Below are 22,043 nucleotides of genomic sequence, written 5' to 3' on the forward strand. Positions count from 1 at the left end.
AGCACAGCAGGGGCACGGAAGGGGAGCTGTTTCCACGAGCACGTGCTCCGAGGCAAGCCCAGAGCCAGGAGAGCCGCGCTGCAGCTTCTGGAGCCGGTGCTGCTTACCCAGGCACGTGTTCCCCCAAGGCACGTGAAGATCATTCACCCAATAAAAGAAAAGCCCTAAGCCGATGTGGGGTTTTTACCACTATCTCACTTTTAATTTGGGACTTCTTTCCCACCTATCTTGTCTCCTAAACCGTAGCTCTCCTTCTCTGTCGTGCACTTCCTTGTGCTCCTTTCCCTGGCTGCGGAGGTTTGGGGCAAGAAACTGGAGGGATCTTTGGCTCCGATCCCACGCAAAGTAGGGGGGCAGCTGCGGTCAGTCGGTGTAGAAAGGTTTCCGCCTCTCAAGAGTGGCAAAGGGAGAAAATGGTGCTTTAGCTGTTGCTTTGTCCACGGGCAGAGACTGCATCCTCTCTGGCTGTGGGCAAACTGTAACTTGAGGGAACTCTGCTCGGGAAATTAGCAGAGACTAACAATTAGAAGGGAGGGCTTTATAGACCTAAGCTGTCAAGAGAGTCATTAACTAGTGTTTCATCAAATCAGATGATGGGAATGTACTTAAGCAGGCCCGAAACAAAGATGTCGGCAGCAGACCCTGTATCAGTCAGCGATAGCGAGGGCACTAACAACAGCACAAAGGTAGGGAAGGCTAATGTTGCTAGTTCTGACTTCTCCCTGGCAAGAAGCAGGAGGCCCTGGAGTTACACAAGCGTGATGAGGGCCTGCTCCTGTAAGCAGTGGCAACTCCTGAAGCATCTGAGGGATCGACACGTAGAAGAAGCTGGGTCCAGATAACGGATGCAGAGAGCAACGTCTGGGCTGGTTGGCGGGGTCTTGCCCTGCAGCCGGATGGTGTCTGTAGCATCCCGAGGCTGCTCAAGCCACAGCTAGAGCGCCGTGTTGTCGGCTCCTTCTTCTTGTGCTGGGCTCCCCAGGACAAGACTGAGACGTGTACATACTGGAGAGAATGCAAGGAAGGGCCACAAAGACAATGAAGGGATTGCAGCATGTGATGCCTGAAGAGAGGCTGAGGAAGCTGAGATTGTTCAGCCTGGAAGAGAGAAGGCTCATGGGGATCTCCTCAGTGTCTAGAAATACCTGAAGGAATGTTCAAAGCAGATGGACGCAGGCTCTTTTCAGTCATGCCCAGTGATAGAACAAGAGCCAAGGGGCACAATCGGAATCATAGGAGGCTTCCTCTGAACGTCGTGAAACACTTTTTTTACAGCGAGAGTGTCCAAGCACTGGCACAGATTGCCCAGGGTTGTTGTGCAGTCTCCATCCTTGGAAATGCTCAAAAGCCACCTGGATGTGATCCTGGGCAACCATCTCCTTCTGATGCACCTTGAGCAGGCTGGTTGGAACAGATGACTTCCAGAGGTCCCTTCCCACTTCAACCACTCTGTGGAAGAGGAAGAAAGCTTTCACAATAGCACCAAGTCAAGGCGGCGCCCAGTAAGTGCTGTCAGAGGGGGTTGAGCTGAGCTTTGGCATGGCATGTTCATCCAGGCTGGGGTTAGGTTTTATCATCTCATCAACAGGAAGCACATTTGCAAGTCATCAGCTAAAAATGCGGGTAAGTGGCCATCCTTCCTGCTGGGCAAGCAGGTTCTGTCAGCGTGGGCTTCCCACACACCAGACTGGCGCTGCTGGGATCTTAATGCAATGGATGAAATAGATTCTCAGCCCTGCACAGCAGGGCAAATCTGAGGGCTTTCCACAACCCAGCCGGCCCCAAGGAGTCCTTCCCCACATGGGTGACCACTGGAAATGCTAGGAAGGGCTCTGACATCATGAGAAAACCTCTCGATAGCTCATCATCCAACATCTTGTTTAATATGCAAATAGGGTGATACTTCCCTGGGGCAGGAAGGGTTGTGGGAAAACCAGGGCATCTGTCGAATGAAGTGTTTGCACCCAAAGTAATAGCTTTCTGCCAAAACATTGAGGTGTGGCTCTCCATCCTCTGAGGTAGGACCCGTTTGTAACACCCCTGGCTCCCCTGTGTGCCATGTGCTGCAGCACCATATGATGCAAACCTCAATGCAATGCACCATACAGTGCAAAACTATACAGTGCAAACCTCAACAGAGTGCTGTTGTACATTGCAAAGCCTGACACATGATTTGGGTTTGGTGTCATCTGGGAAGAAAACACTGGCTTAATCCAAAGGTCGAACCCAGCTGCACCATCGAAAGGCATCATCTGCCCACACTCCTAGACAGTTCCACGGTTTATAGTCTTTTGACAAGCTTCTCTACCCCAGCACCACTTTTGCTGTGCTGCTCAGTGAGCTTAAATACCAAAATCTAAAATAAAAGCTGGTGGATCAACATGGGACCAGGACCTCCATGTTGCCAGGTCATACAGTGGGACTTGGTGCCATGGTGGCTTTCTGGCCTGGGTTCACCAGGGCTTTTCCAGAAGATCATCATGCCCTACAGAAAACCAGTTGCAATGCTCAAGTCAGACTTATTTATTTGCCTGTCTCTCACTTGTGAGTGCAAGGACTCAGGTCACTGAAACAACAGCACACATGCTCCCGCAGCTGTGCTGCAGCAGGCTCCCAGCCAGAGCCCAGTTGAGATCCATCACAGTACCACCAACAGCCATTGTCTAAACAGTCAGGAGGATTTAGGAGACCACTAGTAGGATTATAAATCCTGTTCCCTTGGTCACGTCCATTCATGAGAGCTCAGCCAGTAACTGATCCCTTTACAGTCTGTCCCATTAAAGCTCTACCATGTGCACCGTGAGTGATGACCTGATGGCTCTTTCCTGCCTCCAAAAAATCCCACTCTAGGGAAGATTATTGGAAATCACAAGCTGCTTCTGCACATTTTTAACAAAAGGGATCTCACATCGTGGCCCTATGAGAGGGTCAGCAACCTCTGTGGAGCTCACAGACACCAGTCTGTGCAGAATGGGTGACAGTAATCCACCTCCCAGGGTGGGTGAAGGATCATCAGCCCGGGGCAGCGACTTCCAAGTGTGAAACAACCCAGAGATGAGTGTTCATTGCCAGCCATAGCCTGCAACATTGCTGCTGGGCTTGGGCTTCCCTCTCCCCTTCTGCCCAGCTATAGAGACATAGTTGATCCCCGTTTCCCTATCTCAGCTTTTGGCTGCATTTGGGGGGTGAACCAGGGCTTGGGGATGAGGGGAACCAATGTCTGTTTAAACCAAGCTGGAAAAGGTGGTGTCAAGATCTGGAAACCTAAGAGTGGCAGAGGCCAGTCATCCGAAGCCATCAGTATCTTCATCTTTGCTCAAAGCTAGAAACCAACTGTGTTTACCTTGTGAACCAGACCTTCGGCGGTCTGGGCAAGTGATCTGACTGACTTGTTCCTTCAGAGTGAGGGGCCAGATCCAGTTAAGATGCAGCTATTGAGCAGTGATAGTCTGACTTTAACCACGTAATGGTATGGTCATGCTCATTATAAGCACACAAGTTCATCTCAGAAAGGCATAAGAAAATCACCTTAAAATACTAAAAGCTTAAAACCATTTTCCTCATGGCAAGTGAATAGGGGCCATATTCCCAAAAGTTTCTTCAAATCAAACATGTCTGGAAAGGGATGACTTTACTGGAGGTACCAAATACTCAGTAACTGCTCAAACCAAGGAAAGACAATAGGTTTTGTGGTGGTGCTTAGGGTAGGTTTTGGGTTTTAGATGTAGGATGTGAGTGAGTTACTAACTGGCAGTTAGTTAAGAACACAAAGGTGAATGTTGACCTGGAGAAGTGTTTAGCATCAAAATCATTAGAGTTATGTTCCCTGGTGGAATAAAAAGGGATTATCCTGATTTGGTTCCTCCCCATCACTTGCTCACCTGGGTTTTGAAAGATGAGGTTTCATCTTTTTGCTGGGCACTTTGGCAAATGCTGTGAACAGGGTCCCCAGGGCAGGGATGGTGGGGTGCAGCCCCTGGGGCATGCAGCCCGTGCTGGTGTTCGTGAAGGTGAGGGAGGCCAGCGGCTCCAAGGACTTAGGAGACCCCTCTGTGCTGACCTGCAAGGGGTGGGTTGGAAAAGAGAGAGCAGTGAAACCACCTGAGCTCATCTTCTTAGGGCTGAGGCAACAATAGCTGAAGCAGCAGAGACAGGTTTTCAAACGATCCCTGATCCTGAAGATCTGTGGCCACAGGTTGACCACTATTTATCCTAGCCTCCACAGGAGGAGACCTGGCAGGTGCAAGGGGCCAAGTCTTGCTCTTCACATGCAAATATATGACCTCGTGGGAATCAGACTCAAACCTGCCATGCTCAGCTTGACTTTCTCTGTGCTGCAAAGGAAAAAGAAAGGGCTACAAAGGAACCACAGGAGCAGCTTAAATGCTCACCACTACTAACTGCTGATGGGAGAAGATGAAATAGATGCTGCTGTTACTGCTTGGCTCCAAAAGTCTCTATATTTAAAATCACTAGTGAAATCCCAGCATCACCCACACTACAATTATTTCAGCCGGTTTTGTTACAGTGCAGTTGGCAAGCGGCTCACCGACCTACTCCCTCCCCCACTGCCAGACTTCCCAGCCCTGCAGACAGAGCAGCCCCTATGCACCCTCCATCCACCTTGCTCAGCTGCCATACCCAAACTTCTCCCACTACCCTGTCAAGCAGGACACCCTGCTGGGTACAAGACACTGCTGTTTATTCACAACCTGGTGAAGGGAGCATCTCCGCTGCACAAGTTGGGTGTCTCTCCTGGAGGGAGGACCACAGGGCAGGTGGCTTGATGCTGCTCTCTCCACCCATGCCAGCTCATGCCCTTTAGGTACCTCTTCATTGCCAGTGGCACCAACAGTTGGGAGCATAGCGTCCTCCAAAGCTGCTCTTTCCATTGAGCAAAATCTCAACCATGGGGTGCCCCAAAATTGTGACAGGCTCCTGTTGGCAGAAGCGACGATGGAGCGAGGAGTGAGACTGTCATGGCTCTGCCTGGCAGGCACCGAGCCTGTCCCTTTTTGGGATGCAGCTTTTAAGCCCATTGATGTCTCACCAGCAGTAAAATATTTCCCTGCCCATTTGGGAGCCTCACATCCATATGCGGATGATTCTGAAATCAGACACTTTTGATTATATTCAAGCACTTGGATTTACACTCTGGCTCTTGTACGGATCATTGCTCACTCTGCCTTTGGGGTATGACTACATAGCATCCCAGCACCTCCCCAAAATGCTCAGGGCCACTTTGAGATAATGGCTCCATGTAATAAGCCATTTCCAGGAAGATGCTCTCAGCCTGCCCTGCTGCAGTCACAGCTCGCAGCTCTGCACCGCATCCCAAGGGATGTGGGACAGACTCTGGGGAGAAAACAGGCTTAAAGGCATTTTTACATCTGATGCGTTTGTAGATAGAGGCACCTTTGGTCTCTCCTGGCTTCTGTCAGCCAGAGAAACTTGCAATTAAACTGCACTTTCCTGTGTGCTTCAGGGTGGCTGAATGTGGCAGCTGATGAAGGAACGTGGCTTGAACAGCTCAGGAGGGGTCAAGAACCAGTTCATCCTCACCAAGGCTTCCCCAAGCCTTGCTGAAACAGGATGTCATTTCCTTAATCTAGCCTTTAACTCCCATTTTGGGAAAACTGGGAGTCTAACCCAGGGGGTCAGGGAATGCTGATTATTATTTGCCAAGCCATCACCTAAAGACAGTGGCTTCTAATACAGAGAGGTCAACGGCTATTGCGGCCAGTAACTGTTTGCTTTCCTCTGTCTTTCACCACTTTTCCCCAAAAGTGAACCTTTCCAAATTAAGGACGTTTTAATAATGTTTTGTGGCTGCCTTCTGGCATCATTATCCACAGACCTCCAGAAATCCCACCCCACTGCAGTGAGCAGCCATGCTGGCAACAAGGGCATCCTTTCTTTTCTACCCAAAGCTGAACTGCTGTGGCGGCAATGACCAGCTCAGCTCTCAGGGTGACCAAAATCCACAAGGTCATGGGCTTCATTTTCCCCACACTAACCATGGCCTGGATTTGATGCCCAGTCTATAGAAAGCAAGTTTTAATATATGCAATAATTTCTTAATGAAAGAGGCAGAGGATCTGTACTCTGAGAGGAGAAATTTTGAACAGTAAGAAGAAAACACCTAAGAATTACTCAAAAATTTGAAATCTGCTTTAACTTAACAAGGCAAAGCAGGGAAAAGAAAGAGTTAATTTTCATTTCAGGTGAATCACACAAGCCATTAGTCACACACTTACCTGGAAAACGGCAGTAGAATTAGAGATAATCTGGATGTTTAAAGGGGAGGAATCAGGACTGGCATCCAGCCCTGCATCTCTGAGCATTACAGGGATTTTGCTCACTCTTTATGTAAAAAACACTCACCTGTTTCCACCCTTATGAAACCTCAACAGCATTGCATGGGACTACACCCATAGAGAGTTTTGCCTTTAGAAACTGATTCCTGTTAAAACAGAATATTGATAAAACATTGCATGCAGCCACAAGGGAGACTTACCCCATCCTCCCGTGACGGCCAATCTGCCATGGTGCTGGTGGCAAAGCTCCTTCAGACTCACCAAGAGAAGAAGAACTGATGGGCAGGAAGATGCTCCAGAGACCCCCTGGTTGCATGGTGGAAAGATCTCAGTAGTGAAACTGCAGCAGCTCAGAGAGCTGCAGGCAGGAAAAGCAGCAGCCGATTTATGAGAACAGCTTGCTTCTGCTCAAAATCCTCCAAAATCCTCCAAAATCCTCTGGAGTTGCTCTCACCAGGGGAAGGTCTAGGAGATGCTCGTGAGTGGAGCACAGCCTCTGCAAGTCAAGGATGCAGGTGAAGCAGTTGCTTTGATGAGCAGCACTAGCTTGACCCCACCGAGCACCGGGGAGCGGGGTCCAGCTGCAGCAGGAAGCATTAAGGGGTGCAGAGATCAGCAGCGCTGTGGTGACAGCGCTCCCCCAAACTGCTGGAGTGCCAGCAGGTCAGCGACCGCAGCAGCAGGGCCATGTGGGGTGAGCTGGGCAGTCAGTCAGGGTTGCCAGGTACTGCAGACACTAATGAATGTGAATAGCTGTAACCTCAAAGGCAGAATTTGACACCAAAGAGAGGGTTTCAGCTCTCTGGTTTGATCCAGCCCAAGACCTCAGCTGCAGCATTTAAATCCAGGAGTTTTGGGGTGCTGTTTACTCTTTTGGCTCAGTAAAAGCTACAGGTTTGGTGGGATCATAAGATCTGGATGGCAAGGCATGCCCCTGAGTCACACCAAATACTCCAAACAAGCATCTTACTGTAGGTCAGAAAATGTGAATTTCTGAAACTGTTTTCCTGCTTCTTTCCCAAGAAAAAGAAACCCCCCAAAGGGCTTTGCTGAGATATTCAGAAGATGATCTCCAGCGTGTTGATTCCAGCAGTCTGCCGGTCCAACTTGTGAAACTCACTACCACCAGCTCTAACTTGTACAAACCTTTTGCTTTGTAAGGCAAGACAACATCCATAGTTGAGATTAAAAGCCCAGAGCGTGAAATCCTGATGCTCCACCCTCATGAACTCTCTGGGACAACATGGAAACAGCCCCTGCAGGAAGGTTACTCCATGGATGGTCAAAACTCAGTGCTTTAAAACCTCCCTGAATGCTCCTGCTAGCAGCCAGCACTGAGGCGAGCGGGGCTTTCACTGACTCACTGTGGAAGGGTCAGAAACGTCATTGAACCATTTCAAGCCAAAAGGGAAATTTCTAAGAAAAGTGTGGTTTAGCGTACAGCCTACAGCCCACAGAATCTATTTAGAGCAGAGCCAACAGCCCCCGCAGCCTCCCGCCCCGGGACTTCATCTAACGCAGTCTGAAGCCACACAAGGTGATTTCCTTCCATTGCACTGTGCAGCACTCAAGGAGAAGCGCTGCACATTGTGGCCTCGGGCGAGGGGCTGCAGCAGGGCTTACAGTAAGTTCTGTGTTAATTTCCTTTTGGGGGGGGGAGGGTCGGGGGGTGCTCCTTTTTTCATGTAATAAAGAGTACAGCTCAGTGCAGCAGCTGTGCTGGTTTCGTGTTAGAGATGTTGCTGGCTACAGTACATGGGGTGTCTTCTCAGGAGTTCCTGTTCAGAATCATTTCTTGTGTATCATGACATTGTGGCAAAGCCCTTCCTCGCTGAGGAATCACCCACCTCCCCAGCACAGGGGGTCAAGGGTGCTATGGGGGAACAGTGGGGTGAGAGTGCAGAATCAGACCCAAACCCTCCAGGGGACTTAAGTTACCTCAGCAGACAGACGCAAGCTGGCCACCCTTGACTGCATCCTTGTTAGCTTGGACCAACCCAGTTAACTGTGCAAATACCAACTTGCAGGTGAGCCCCTACAGAGGCCTGGACTTAGGCTGTTGGGTTGCATCGCTCCCTCAGGTCTCTGGGGGTCCACACCACTGAAGACTGGTGGATCCCAAGCTCTCTGCCATCGTCAGCTCCCGCTACGAGGTACATTTCTTGGGCAGGACTTTATCCAACAGAGCTGCAGAGCAACTTGAATATTTGCAAAAAAAAAAAAAAAAGCAAAGCCTACAACCATCTGAAACAAGACTCTGGTTTGCAGTCACATGTTCATCTGCATAAAGGATGAGAGAACAAACATTTGTGCTATAAATTCAGCATCAAAGATGCTGTTAGCCATACTGGATCACCCCTTACACCACCAGCTGTCCCTTTGGGGTGGCTTCCAGCCACCACCGTTGCTGGCTCCCAGGCTGGGAAAGCCAAAACCAGTAGAGATGCAAGGCCTGAATGAGAATGGAGACAATCTAAACACCATGTATGTAAAAGAGTTTATTGGAAGTAAACACGACGATATTTATGGTGCTAAATCCAGCATATGATCAGCAGAGCAAGGCGTTCCTGTCCCTTCACCACTCCTTAAGGGTGCAGCAGTCAGGACATCTGCCTGCCCCATTCAGGTCCACCTGTCCTTGCTCAAGTCCATCTGTCCCATTGAGGCTGGGGCCCAGCTTGTACAGTGAGGCCAGTCCTATCCAACACCACTTCAGTAATTAATGTAAACACTTTTTGAATAGCAAGTGCTCCCAGCAAATTCACACACACTCTAGTAGAAGAGCAGGGAGAACATCCAGCTGCACGTCCCCCATAAGACCAGGGCAGACTCAACTCTAGGGAAGTAAAGTCCCCCACCACCCCGAAACACTTTTTGAGTATTTTTCCTCCTGACACCTTCTCCATTTGTTGCTCTGTTACTTGTAGATGTACCTGCATGTATTAGGATAGGCAGTGGATGCCTCAGAAAATAGCCACAGTGTCACAGAGCGGAGGTACATCTTTGCAGAGAGTTTATGCTTTGAAATGTGCAGAAAGTGTTAACTGCTACTCCTATCTCCTTTTTCAAAAATATCCAAACACAAGGCATGAAATTAACCTCCCAAGGCAAAAACTTCATCTCCCCTAAAAGTAGAGGTTGACATCTGAGTTTCTTATCCAGCCTGCCTGGAGTAGAGGATGGGGCACTTCAAAAGCATGGTTCAGCTAGCTTGCTCTTGATGCTTAACTTTGGAGGAGATGGATCACAGCCCCTCACGTGCCCCACTTTGCAGCACAGGGGTCTGGATGCCTAGCTCAGGTGCAGAGCTCTACCTTGGGCCAGGTGACTGCTGCCGTGGGTGACTGAACAAACACAGTGTTAACCGACAGGAACAATTTGCAAACAACTGAGCAGCAGACAAATGTGCAAATGTATCTGGTGGCTACCTCTGGATAATGAATGCATAATCTATTCCGACTCCCATCCCTATCTACTTCTGGATAATGCGTCTGTGAGCCTGAGTCAAGTTTATAATGGTTGGCAACGAGAAAAACAGGCTGCTTTTGAGCCAAACATTTTGTTCAGCAAATAAGGCAGGCAGTTTGGCCATGGACATTTGCTGTTAGGAGCTCAGTGTCAGAATCTCTCCTGCGCTCAGCAATTCCCATCCTGCATACAACTGCTATGTGGGGTGGCAGGATGCAACAACTGATTTTTGCCTCTAAAAATCTGATTTTATGCCTAAATCACAGACTTTAATAAAAGACCAATATTGTATTCCTTTCCCATCTATCTGCTCATTAGAAAGTCGCTCTTACATTTGGCTCAACTGCTGGGAATGCTCCAAAGAAATCTAATTACAAGGTCATTGCAGTAAATTGCATTTGGTGGTGTAACTCTGCATCACTGGTTCAGGGTGCTTTCTCCTTTCACCTTGGAGTAACTCATTTAACAAAGGTAAAGAAAAGCAGAAAAAAATGTACAGACTCCCAGTGAATGAGACTTAACAGGGAGCCAGCATTTCCAAAGTGTTGTGACTTCTGGGTGCCCCACTGGAGGCAAGTTCTCCTGGGAATGGTGACAAACTGGACACCAAAGACTTTCCAGTCACTTTGGGAAATGCTGCTTACCAGCCATGCAGTCCTTGGGAGGAAGGAGAGGAGACTGAAACCATTTGGAGGCTTCCCAGGATTGCCCATGCAGGAGCAAATTTCATTCTTCCCCCAAGAAATCTACTCTCCATCTACTCGACCCTTTGGGAAGAAGAAAGAAAAGTCACTTCACTGTGTTGGGTGGCAAAAGCCTAGTCCCACCTCCAGCGATCCCGCTGCTGGCTGAGGTGTCTCCACCCCGGCTCCTCACCACGCAGGGACAGGTTCCCAGGAGGAAGGGGCTGGTTCCTTCTCGGCTGTGCCAGGCTCAGTGCAAAGGAGAAAGCTGCAGGTTGCAGATCACGGTGCCTGGAGGATGCTTTCATGCCAGCTGCTGCTGACAGGTGGTAAGTCGGTGCAGACCTCAGGAGAGATGGCTGCCTCTGGCTCAGTAATCTCTCCCCATGCTCCCCAACAGATGCATCCTCACGCTTTCCGGATGATCCGCCCCGGTTTCCTCCAGTCCCTGTACCTCTCCCTGCGCACTGAGTGGACCAGAGGCCTGGAGAAGCTGGAGTGGTTGGATCTGGTGGTGTTGCTAGTGAGGAACAAAGCGAGACATCATTACTGGTACGGTTCAGAGCTGGGGCACATCTCCTGCATCTAGTAGAAGCTCCTAAAAGAACAGGGAATTTTGGTCAGCAGAACAGGGTTCACCACCACTGCTGCCAAGAGAAGGGCCAGTGCTGGATCCTGCTGCACCCCTTGATGCTCAAGGTGCCTGGACTGCAGAGACCCAGGGGTGATCCTCTCCTATGCACCTGAAGTGGCAGTGGGGACTCTCCCTGTCCCAGCTACTGGAGGTCTTAAAACAGCTGCTAAACCACAAGTGCAGAAATATAAGCTCAAGACCCCATAAACAGCCTGTCAGAGCCCCGAGGATGGTCCCCTCTGGCCAGATGGGTCACTGAAGCCAAGCCCCTAGGCTCTTCAAAACTTCCACTTCAAATACCTTTGAGCAGTTTTCCTTAAAACTACTAAACCAAACATCATGCAGACCTAGCACTTCTTTGGGCTTTTGCCACCCTTGTTACAGTCTGCATTCTCTCAGGGGGTTATCCAGGGTGGGAACCAACCATGCCACGAACTAACCACACCATGATCAACAACATCACATGTGGAGATGCCCAGGACAGTCTAGCAGAGCTGGCTCAGCTGCAGAAGCAGTGGGGCCTGTGTTCACCTAGGGCTCTTCTGGGATGACTTAATGCTCAGGCCCATTTGCCCTGGGCATTTCTACTGTCCCTAGGTGTTGTGCCCCAGGCTTTTCTTTCCTTCCTCCTGGCTAACACCTTCACTACCCATTTTTATACCTAGCTTTTGCAAAGATTGGAAAAGACTGGCATAGTGAACGTGCACATTCTCCTGACAGTGCAGAGGGTGATGTGGAGCACAACAGCGTTAGTAGGAATTTGCATTGAAATTCATATGTGGTGAAGCGCATCCCCTCCCCATCCCTGCAAAAAGAGCGGTGCAATGGTGATCTCTGGGGCTGGCAATTTGAGATCTCTCCTCTTTCTAGGTCCTGCTCAGAGATGTTCCTCCTGTGATCTCCAGTGGTTTTGTCAATAAAAATCATCCAGATATCACTTCTCCCCATGCCTGTAAGCAGTAGAAGGGGACAGTGAGGAAAGGCTGGTGGAGAGCAGAAGTGATGTGGGATGCCAGAAGCGGCTGATGAATGGAGGCAGGGAGTGGGGGAGCCGCCAGCCACTCCAGGAGCGGAGGAAGACAGAGCTGGGGAAAAGCTGTGAATGTGCGAAAAAGCTGCTTTACAACACAGCTTGTTACTATTCAACATCCACAAAAGGAGGAAGAGCCCTGAAATCCCTGCCTGTGCTGAGGGTACAGTCAAGAGACAGTTCTCTCATGTCCTAATTAGCTTGCTGCTTTATAACTTAATTTTCTAATTGGTTTTCAAGTTAATTACTTTTAACAAACAGGCTGGGGAGGTGGCAGCTCAGGCCCTGTGGCAGGAGGTGAAGCTTCACCTCTACAGCGCTGGCCCGACTCCAGGCTGTGCTGGGAAGCAAGGTGGCCTTACATCCATCTCTTCCAAGGAGGTCTGCCTTGCTGTTATCTCAGGTTTAAGCTCTTACAGGAAGGCTTTGGGTGACTTCCTTGGCAATGTCTGCAAATCCTTCCTAAAAGTCAGTAATCCTGGGATCTCAGATCACACCAGCCCCTTGCTCCCATTCCTCCCAGCTGGAGATGGTACCCAGCAGCGAGAGGCGGCTCGACAGCTGCGTGCACAGTGGAGCAGCCATCACACTCCACCGCCGCTGACACCAGGGCTGAGCTCGGCTGGGTGCCCCAGATCCATACGTTCAATGTGGTGCAGGTGTGGGCGTACAGTCACTTACTGTCAATTAAATCAAAGCTGATATTGCAGCTTGCTTTCTGCTCTCATGCTGGTGCCGTAGAAGCTGCGAGAGGACAGGTGATTCTTGGGCCAGGCTGCCATGGCCAGATGGTACCTGGTCCAGCATTAATCCAACTGGTGTGAACCTCACTTTTGAGCTGGCTTTGTGCTGTGGTGCTCCTGACATGATGCAAGGCATGAGGAAGCTTTCTTGCACTGCTGAGCCACGGCTCAAACTCTTTGGAGAACCAGGCTACAGATGTCACGACCATTCCTGAGCATTTTCTAAGCCCAAGCCCATACTGAAGGGTGAACATCTGGCTCCAGCTGCTCTCTGAGCACTGGGAAACATGGCCTCATCACTCAAGAAAGCTTCAGCGTTATTGCAACAGGGGTGTATAAGCCCAGGCTACATCAGAAACAGGGTGTCCATGCAGGACAATCTTAATTCCACTAAGAGGATCCCAGTTCATCCTGTAATTTTCCAGTTCTCCAAGCCACAGATATTCACCTGTTTATGGTGCAATCTGCGAATGATCCATGTGACACACACAGACCTGGTGGCTCTGCTTTCCCAAACTGGCTGGAGTCAGCTAGAAGAGCAGCAGGAGCAGGTATTAGGGCAGGGACAGGCTGGGCAAAGCCTGCTGTGACAGCAGGCAGGGTGGGCTGCGTGCTCAGCTCTGATGGAGACGGCTGGGATGCCCCCAGGGTGTGGGGCCCTGCACAAATCATCCAGCTTGGTCCCACCTCCCCAAATGAGGCTGGGTTAGATGGCAGCCCCTAGAGATTTTTGGGTTTGATGGGGTACCTAATTCCCTTAGGTTCTCTTAAAAAAAAAAATTAAAAATTACATTATCCTGGTTGCTTGATGCAAGTTGTTTGGTGGCCTCTAGTAAATAAAATGATTCCATTAGTTTTTCTGCATTGCATGCTTTTGCTAGTATTGGGGTACCTCAGACCTCAGTACAAGTTATTGTCCAATGCCTCCCTGCACTCCTCCTTGAAGACAGCAAGGAAATCTGCCTCTAACCTCAATTATAATCCAGCCAACCCCAACACTTTCAAGCTATTTCTGCACTGGAGCTGCTTCCACCTATGGCTGCATTCCCAGTGCTAATCATTTTACTTGTACAACTAGACAGTGCAAGGTGCAGTTCAGCTTTGCTGGTCTGGAAATTCAGCCAGTGAATTTATCCCTGAACTGCAGACAAAGAGACTGGTATCTGCTGGCTACTGATCTTCAGCAAGCCATGGCTGCATCCTGGCACCACCGCTTTCTCTTGGTGGTCTCGTCTGTGGAGGCACCTTCGGGGTGTGTATGTGCAGCACCAAGCACAGTGGGGCTGTAATTGGGGCTGGGATTGCTGTACGTCAGAGGATTAGGATAAGGAGTGAGCTGTGAGCTCTGCGTGCTCGTACTGCAGCTGTCAGACCTAGAGGAAACTGGGTCAGAGGCATCTTTTCAGTTCCAAAGCTACGAGGTGTTGGTGTGCCATTGTCTGAGATCTGGCAAGAGGTGAATTTTGTGTCCCAGGGTTTGAGTCTCTAATCACGCGGCCGATGGATAGCTGTCAAGATATCTTTCATTATAAGACCCCAATGAAATTAAGACCACCATTACCCCAAACACTACTACAAGTGAACAAGATGTAAACAGTATTTGCAGAAACATATCTCAATTTTAAGGACATGGGGTGTTTTTCTTTTACGTCCTTATTTCTCCATCTCGTTGTTGTTGGGCAGAAAACAAGGAAGGGATTAGTGTAGTGGGCACAGCCCAGAGAGTGGGAGGAGACGGTGAGATAGTGACATGCACGCTAGTGATTTAACGTGAAATACTCCGACTGTGAAGAGTCTCTAGAGGTTTATGCCTCATTGAGGAATATCATGCATGAAGCACCTCCTTGTGCTACCTACATTTTTCTCTTCCAGGTATGTTGATCGGGAACCTGAGTCACACGAAATATGCTGAGTTACAGCACATTTCCTCAAACCCCCCCCCCCAGTCATGAGCATATTTATCTGCAAGCGTGTCAAATGCACAGTACGTTCAGACAATACCGGCTCAAAAGATTAACAGACCTTAATCCTATCTCTGTGCATTAATACACAACAGATGATGCACACGTCTATAAGGACCGATGTACATACACAAAAGGCAATCTTCCCCATGAAAACATACCTGAGCTATTCACCTTTTGGAAACTTAATAGGCATTAACTCACCTAGAAGACCAAACTGGACCCGCCTGCTTCTTCGGTTTGGCTATCTGCTTCTGGTACTCCATCCAGCCACTCACCAGCTCATGAAGGATCATCACGTAGAGAAGGAAAATAAGAATCCTGGGATCCATTCGCGGCACTTCGGGGTCTGCTTCATTGGGTACAGGTGACATTTGATCGAGAGCAATGGGAGGTCAGCTGGAGGGATGCAGCTCCTGCGGGCAGGGTTCTCAGAAACGGGGGGAGCTGGAGGGATGAAAAGGTCGCTGCTGAAGAGGAGCCTTGCAAGCTGGGTTTTGTGCAGAGTGAATTAATGCTGTAAAAATCTCCCGGGGGAATGAGAGGCTGGTGCTTATTGCGTGAAGCAGCATAAACACAGCTGCAGAGGCTACGGACGTTTCCTTTAACAGGGTGGATCACATCTTCTGGGACTCCATCCCTTTTGTCTCCCTCTCACTCATGCTTTGTCTGCATTACTCTGCAGCCATGAGCTTCCTACACTTTTATCGCAGGAGCAGCCCCGCTTCGGCAGCGCCCCTTTGATTGGCGGCTAGGGCGGGGGGGTAGAGTTGGCTGCTGTGCCCGTAAGCCGGCAACGGGAGCACTGTCTGGCTGCAAAGAATAAAATAAAAACCCCAGTCAATAACTAGGGAATCTCCGAGCTGTCTCTTCCCAGTGTCTCAGGATTTTGGGCTGCACTGAGCCAATGTTGACTGGGAGTGTTACTGAGTACTTCGCAGCTGAGAAATCTTTTCTTCTCGCTTTTCTCACACTTGTATTTTGTTCTCCTTGTTATTATTCTGTACCTAAATCTTCAGCTGCTGTTTTCCCTTTGGTAAAGCTCTGGTGGGGTACCTGATGTGCAGGAAAACCCTGGTGCCGCAGCTTCCAGTCTTTTCCACACTACAACTCCTCTCCCAGACTCTCCACCTCTTTCTGTTTAGCAGTGTAGGGTCTTGCTCGACTGAGATCTGGTTGTGACACCAGATCCCCTTGGCCTTGCCCTTCCTTCCCCCATGAAGAGCCCTGGGACACAATGCAGTACATGTGCCTGGTATTTCTAGCAGGATAAAAGCATAACCCAGTCTTGTTTAGACACTTGTATAAATTGAACAACAACAACAAAAAAAGCCCTTTTCTCATCATTTAAAATCAAGCCTTATCAGTATCTACCTTGTTTTTTTAAGACCGTCTTACATAAAATTCATGTTATTCCAGTGAAATCTTTCCATAAGTGAAACAGTAAATCCTCAATTATTTAAATACCAGGATCATCTAGAAGCAAGGCAGATTGAACAACCTACCTTTGCTTAATGGAGCTGTGCCAATTCAGTGCAGAAAAGGCGGCCCACATGAGCAGCAAATACAGCGACCCTCATGATCTTCAACTCCACAGCTCCTACATAAACACAGGGACCGCTGGGCTTGCTCTCTAACATGAAGCGGGGTTCAACACACTGGTCAGTGCAATTCTTCAAGGATAGGTGTGACAGCCACATAATACACAATCTCACAATAAACTTACAATCAGGAAGCTGCTTCTGAGCTAACTCAGGTGACACTACCTGTGGGTTTAACACCTGAAGTTAGATGTTTCTCAGAAACTTTTGCCCTTTGGTATATAACTGCAGACAAGTGTGCAGAAGCCAGGGATTTTGATAGTTTTCTATTAAGTACAAATGTAATGCACATTAGGGGATGCTAATTACACAGTATGTCTGCATAACAAACAAATCCAACAGCAGTACCAACGACCCAGTCAAACATGCACCTCAAAGTAATGTGTGACTTTCCTTCAGCTAAGTAATGTTCTTTCATTTATGAGTCCAGAAGTGCTGAGTAACTCTCTAAATTGGGAGGAGAAGATCTCATGGATGGGAGTGAGCAAGTGAATGAAACAAGCAAGGACTGGAGGTGTTCTAGCAGCTACGAAAATGGGAATACTTGAGGTTCTCCATGAAAGGATAGTGGAGCCGTTCCTATAGCAACAGAGACAGTTGCCAGGCTGCGGGAGATGGGTTCTGATGTATGGTACAAGTCATATGTAGTGAGGGATTTTAGACTAGAGACAACACTGATATTTTATACATATGCAATTTTTAATGAGTAAAGACAACGTGACTCCTTTGTTCTGGTGGAGAGCAGCTTTTTACACAAAATCAAAGAGAGAAATTACTGGGGTAAGAGTTGCAGGATAACTCATTACAACTTACTTCTAGTTTTGTATTAGGTGCTTCATCTTATGAATACAAAATCATTTTAAAAATCTGCTTGTTGCTGAACATTACAGCTTGATTGACTAATGCTCCTTTTAAAATCCCAACAGACTGCAGACTGCCTTTGCCCCGCTTCTGCTCTTTTACCATCCTCAATACTCAAGCAAACATTGCCTATGTCTGAAAGTCCTTTTGAGTCTTAAAAAACTTACCTGAACTTTAACACACAATTTTTTGTTAAAAACATCACCAATTCATCCTTAATACTATGTAAGGTAGAAAAGCCAACAACCTGTGAGTTACGGCCAGAGCCAACAGCTCTTAACAGGGCAGTTGGTTTCCAAACAGCCCGGTGACTAGTCACAAGCAGCAAGTTCTTTGACAAGCGATTCAAAAAAAGGAACTGGAAAGGCTGATTTCAGAGTGATTAAAGCCCAATTTGGGAGGGCAGGAGCTAGCCGTGGTGCTGAGGGGCCCCTCTGGCAGCTGTGGGGTATGGGGGTACAGGACCCCCCCACCCCCAGCAGTGGGGCACCCCGACACCCCCCCGTGAAGCTGTGGGTGTTTCCCCTCTGCCCCCCAGCCTGCACTGGTGCATAAATTCAGCCCAAGGGCACAGCCTCGGCGTTGTCCTGGAGAGGTTTGATGGGAGCAGAAGCACCTGCATGGGTCCTTCAATTTGTAAAAATACTCTCAGCAGAGTCAAGAAGCAGCTAGCAAACTCACTGGGGACTCCTAAGGGTTTGCAGCAACTAACAACTGGGCTGTTGCACACTTTGGTAGTCATCAGTACAAGACAGATATACCAATAAAATGTGTATACAAGACTATCGCGTAACATAGGCACCTGAGTGCTTAAACAGACCTTACCTGCAGACCAGAGCCTTGATCTGCTTCTCAAGTTGTCCATTGTTTTGCAAATGGTTTTAATTAAGAGCCAACACTCCTCAGATACATCGTTTCTCTCTCCTGCTGTTTTCAGACATCTCTACAAAAATGACAAGTAAGTAAAATATGGATGAAGCTTGTGTGAAAGAAGTGGCATGGAAAAACGTTCCCCAAGCCTGAAGTGAGAGGGAAGCAGGGCCTGAGATGGTATCAGAGAGCCTGGAATTTGGGCAGGCTCTGAAGAACAGAAGGAAATGAAAAGCTGGGGTACAAAGCAGTCTGCCCCAGTTTTGGTGAGCAGAAACCCATGCGGAGGACAACTCTTTCAACTCACAGTTTAAGAAGATACAAAGGAACGACAACATAGCTGAGCCACTGACACACTGATAAAATCTCATTCTGAAGCAGTGGAAGCAGCAGCACGTGCAGGTTTGCAATTTCTTTGTTAAACCAGGGGGGAAATGAGGCCAAGTCTGTTGTCCAAGGCACTCAGTCCAGCCAGTTGGGCTGAAAGAAAAACCCAGAATACTTGACTGGTCACTGAACCCTTCATTCCTTGCAAGCCTGACTGCTGCAGCATTCCCATTCTTTTGGGCAGTGTATTGTTGGAGCAAAGGTACTGAGGAACAGGACTATGTCATTCTGCTACTCACTGCCTATTTCCCTCTTTGTTGGATGACAATCTAGGCCTCTTTACTGCTAAAGAGATTTTAAAGCATGGAGGTGGTAGGCACCAGTTAGTATTTATATTCATTGCAGTGGCAAGGGCACACTGCAACACCAATGACCTTCCTTCAGGCTTCTTGGAAGCACCCATTGCCCCATTCTTCCACTTGGAAGATGGTGTAACTGGCTAACAAACTGGAAAACCCACCCTTCCTAAGGCTCACCATTGATCCAGAACTCACACGATCTCCAAACTGTATCACAGAAAGGCAGCAATAATTGTTTCATTACAGTAAATCAGGGTTGACATAAACTGTGTGTTTGACTTGTTGCAATTATTGGCTTTTTAGAAAGAACTTCTGAGCTTCACTGAAAAGTCAGTCATCTGCAGTCCCCTTGTACAGGGGCCAAAGGCTGCAGGGATTCCTCTAGCTAACAGGATAGTCAAGGACTAGAAACATCAAACCTCATACACACAGGCCAAACTGAAAGATCAGGCCAAGCAGGTCCTACAACAGGCCATGGGGTCATGGTCCAAAATTCCTGTGGCATCCAGAAGATACAGTGATCGTCCCCAGGTAGCAGTCAGGCCACAAGCAACTGCAAGTGGAAGTACCTCTGCTTAGACGCAGGGCTAGTAAAGGTGGATCTGAGGTCCTAGGTCTGGTGTCTGCAAATACCCCAGGACCCTAGTAGTTGCAGGGGTGCTTCCCACATCTCCATACACACTTGTCCCCAGCCAAAGCCCATAAATGCCGTCCTGCTGCAAAAGACAAGATGAAAAACAGATTCCCTTCTCTGCCTTTTGGCCACTCTTCAAGGAACCTGCTTGTAAAAAGCCCTCTGTAATTATATGATTATTCATTAGAGATTAAACAGAGCCCACAGTGCTCCTTTGGAGTATGCCATGGGCTGGTAACAAATCTGGCTATGACCTACTGGACCAGATGTTTGTTGTTGCTACCCAGGCTTTGTTTCACAAGTCAGTAATGACTCTGGCCCAGTGACTCTGACATCTCGAATGAGGCTTCATGTGCAGTTCAGGGGAATAAACATCACCCGCAGACACATGTCTCTCTCTCCTCTCTCATTCACATCAGTGCTTCCTTCCTAAGCTCAGAAGAAGTCAAACAGATCTGGAACCAGAGAGGAAAATCGAAATAGAACTGCCAACAGAGCCAGAAGAGAGCAGATCTCAGCCTTCACAGAGGACTGGAAAATGGATTTTCAGAGTTAAAAAGAGGTACTGTAGAATCTGTCAGCACCTTCCATAGCCTCATATGAGTCAACAATCAATAAAAGACAAAGAACAGACGCTCTGAGACATATTTCTTCTGAGGATTTTTAATTGCTTCTACCTACAAATGTGGTTGGAAAAGTGGTAATATGAAACTTGCATTCTTAATCATCAGATTGCTTTGTATCAGATTGCCAATGAATCATCACTAGGATTTTATAAACAATTCACCACTTTTTAATTCTGTTAACCCTGATCAGACAACACAGCTGAGGCACAGCAAACTGATGCTATTCTGAGGGAAAAAAATAATATTAAAACTACAAGTAATAATAATTGTCTCCTGAGTTCTGTACTTTTTTTTCTATGACAATGGCACAAGAACCAGCAAGGGTTTAGCCTGGCCCAAGCTGGATGTCTGGTTACAGGAATTACCTTTCTTACTTCCTTGCCATAGAACTGACATTCGCAGAACCTGGAGAAGAAGGAGAGAAGGACACCGACACTCACATCTGGGCTGCTGCCTTTAATGCAGGCAGATGCAGAAGCTGTGGTCTAATACTGATGCTTTTCCTGTTTCCTGAGCACAGACCCTGCTGATCAGGAGCAGCAGCGACACGGACTCATCTCAGCATAGCAGTCTATAAACCCAGGTGAGATACCTTTGCCCCTTGTGCAGTTGTTTTGCAAGAAAAGGAAGCTGGTTTCACTGCATCCAGTTGTTCAGCTTTGCTGTTCTCATCAAACTCCCCTTGCAGGTCCAGCAGGCCAAAATCCACCCACACATATGGTTTAGCTGCTTTCTGTGAAGTTATCCTTCAAGCTGGACTGACCTCGTTATCTTTAGCATGGTCTCTACATGCTAATGTATACTCCTCTATTTGCTGATGGTCATTCTTGCGCTACAGAGGCTGGTATTAGCCAGGTTTAAAATCTGGTTCCCCTAGAAAGTAAGAACCTTTCCAACATCAGTGTCTCCTGCCAGAAAAATCTTATTATTAGGGGCTGACATATAAACCCAGCACAAAACTGGAGGCAGTCTGTAAGTGAATTCCCAGCACAGAAGATTGACAATAGGCAAGTACAAGCTGCTCACCACCCTCGTGAGCCCCAGGTCCCTAAACACACCAAGCTGAGCCCTGCTTTGCCCCCAGGCAGAGGCCACCAAGCTGTAAATGCAGAGGGAGCTTGGGCTTGAGCACACACAGCCACCCAACACCCCTCTCTCTGCCCAGCCAAGCCGCCAATGCTGGCCAGGCTGAAAGTCCTGCTTACCCTGGCCATAAAAGCACTGTGTGTCAGCCTCCCTCAGGAACCCGGCTGGAGGAAAGGGTTAAGGCACCTGCCCTCACCTAGATGGGAGAGATCTCTGCCATCCACACTGCCTGGTCTGCTGGGATCAGATAAGGGAGAAGAGACAGCAGCAGAGAAGACAACAGAGCTGAAGATGATGGCAGAAGTGCCAGGTGCCCCAGGGCAAGAAGCAGAGAAAAAAGCACCTGGGAAAGAGCAGTGAATGCAGAGGATATCCATGAATGGCAAAGTCTGGAGCAACCATAGAGCTGAAACCCTATCTGATGTGTCCTCAACAACAAGAGTGGCCTGAACTTGGGTAGAGTTGCCCTTAATCCGTGTTTTACACCCACCTGAGGCTCAGAGAAACTGACTTGCCTCTGGTTTTGATGCTGAGCCTGGCTTTGGTGGAGGGAGAGTGCTGGCAAGGATACCCACAGCATGTCTTTGGGTTCAGAGCCATGGGGATGGAGCTTGGATGGGTCCACTGGGCCCTGCTGGGCTTAGCCCTTATTAACATAACAGCCTGAAAGGGAAATAAAGGTGAGAAAGCAAGCTGGAGAATGCAGAGAGCTCTATGGCCACAGCGGAATCTATCAGAGCTGCAAAGACAATTGCAGAAATACTTACTCCTCCTGAAAAGCTGCTCCATCAAGACATCTCTCCAGAAGGACAGCTGGACTAATAATGCCATTTGTATGCCAGG

At 48.5% G+C, this 22,043-nt stretch overlaps 1 long non-coding RNA gene across 1 annotated transcript; it reads right to left on the reverse strand.

Moving 5' to 3' along the window:
• Positions 1-8,904: 8,904 nt before the first annotated feature.
• Positions 8,905-20,459, reverse strand: LOC104833974. The gene is made up of 9 exons (XR_774580.1): positions 19,747-20,459; positions 19,050-19,632; positions 18,476-18,648; positions 18,124-18,241; positions 16,563-16,602; positions 16,342-16,469; positions 15,041-15,283; positions 10,662-10,988; positions 8,905-10,552 (listed from the first exon to the last, which is right to left on the reverse strand). It is a non-coding gene; the product is annotated as an uncharacterized LOC104833974 (long non-coding RNA).
• Between the last annotated feature and the right edge of the window lie 1,584 nt (positions 20,460-22,043).

Source organism: Haliaeetus leucocephalus, unplaced genomic scaffold (genome assembly GCF_000737465.1).
Source record: "Haliaeetus leucocephalus isolate CR32 unplaced genomic scaffold, Haliaeetus_leucocephalus-4.0 Scaffold306, whole genome shotgun sequence".
In the NCBI taxonomy this organism is placed as follows: domain Eukaryota; kingdom Metazoa; phylum Chordata; class Aves; order Accipitriformes; family Accipitridae; genus Haliaeetus; species Haliaeetus leucocephalus.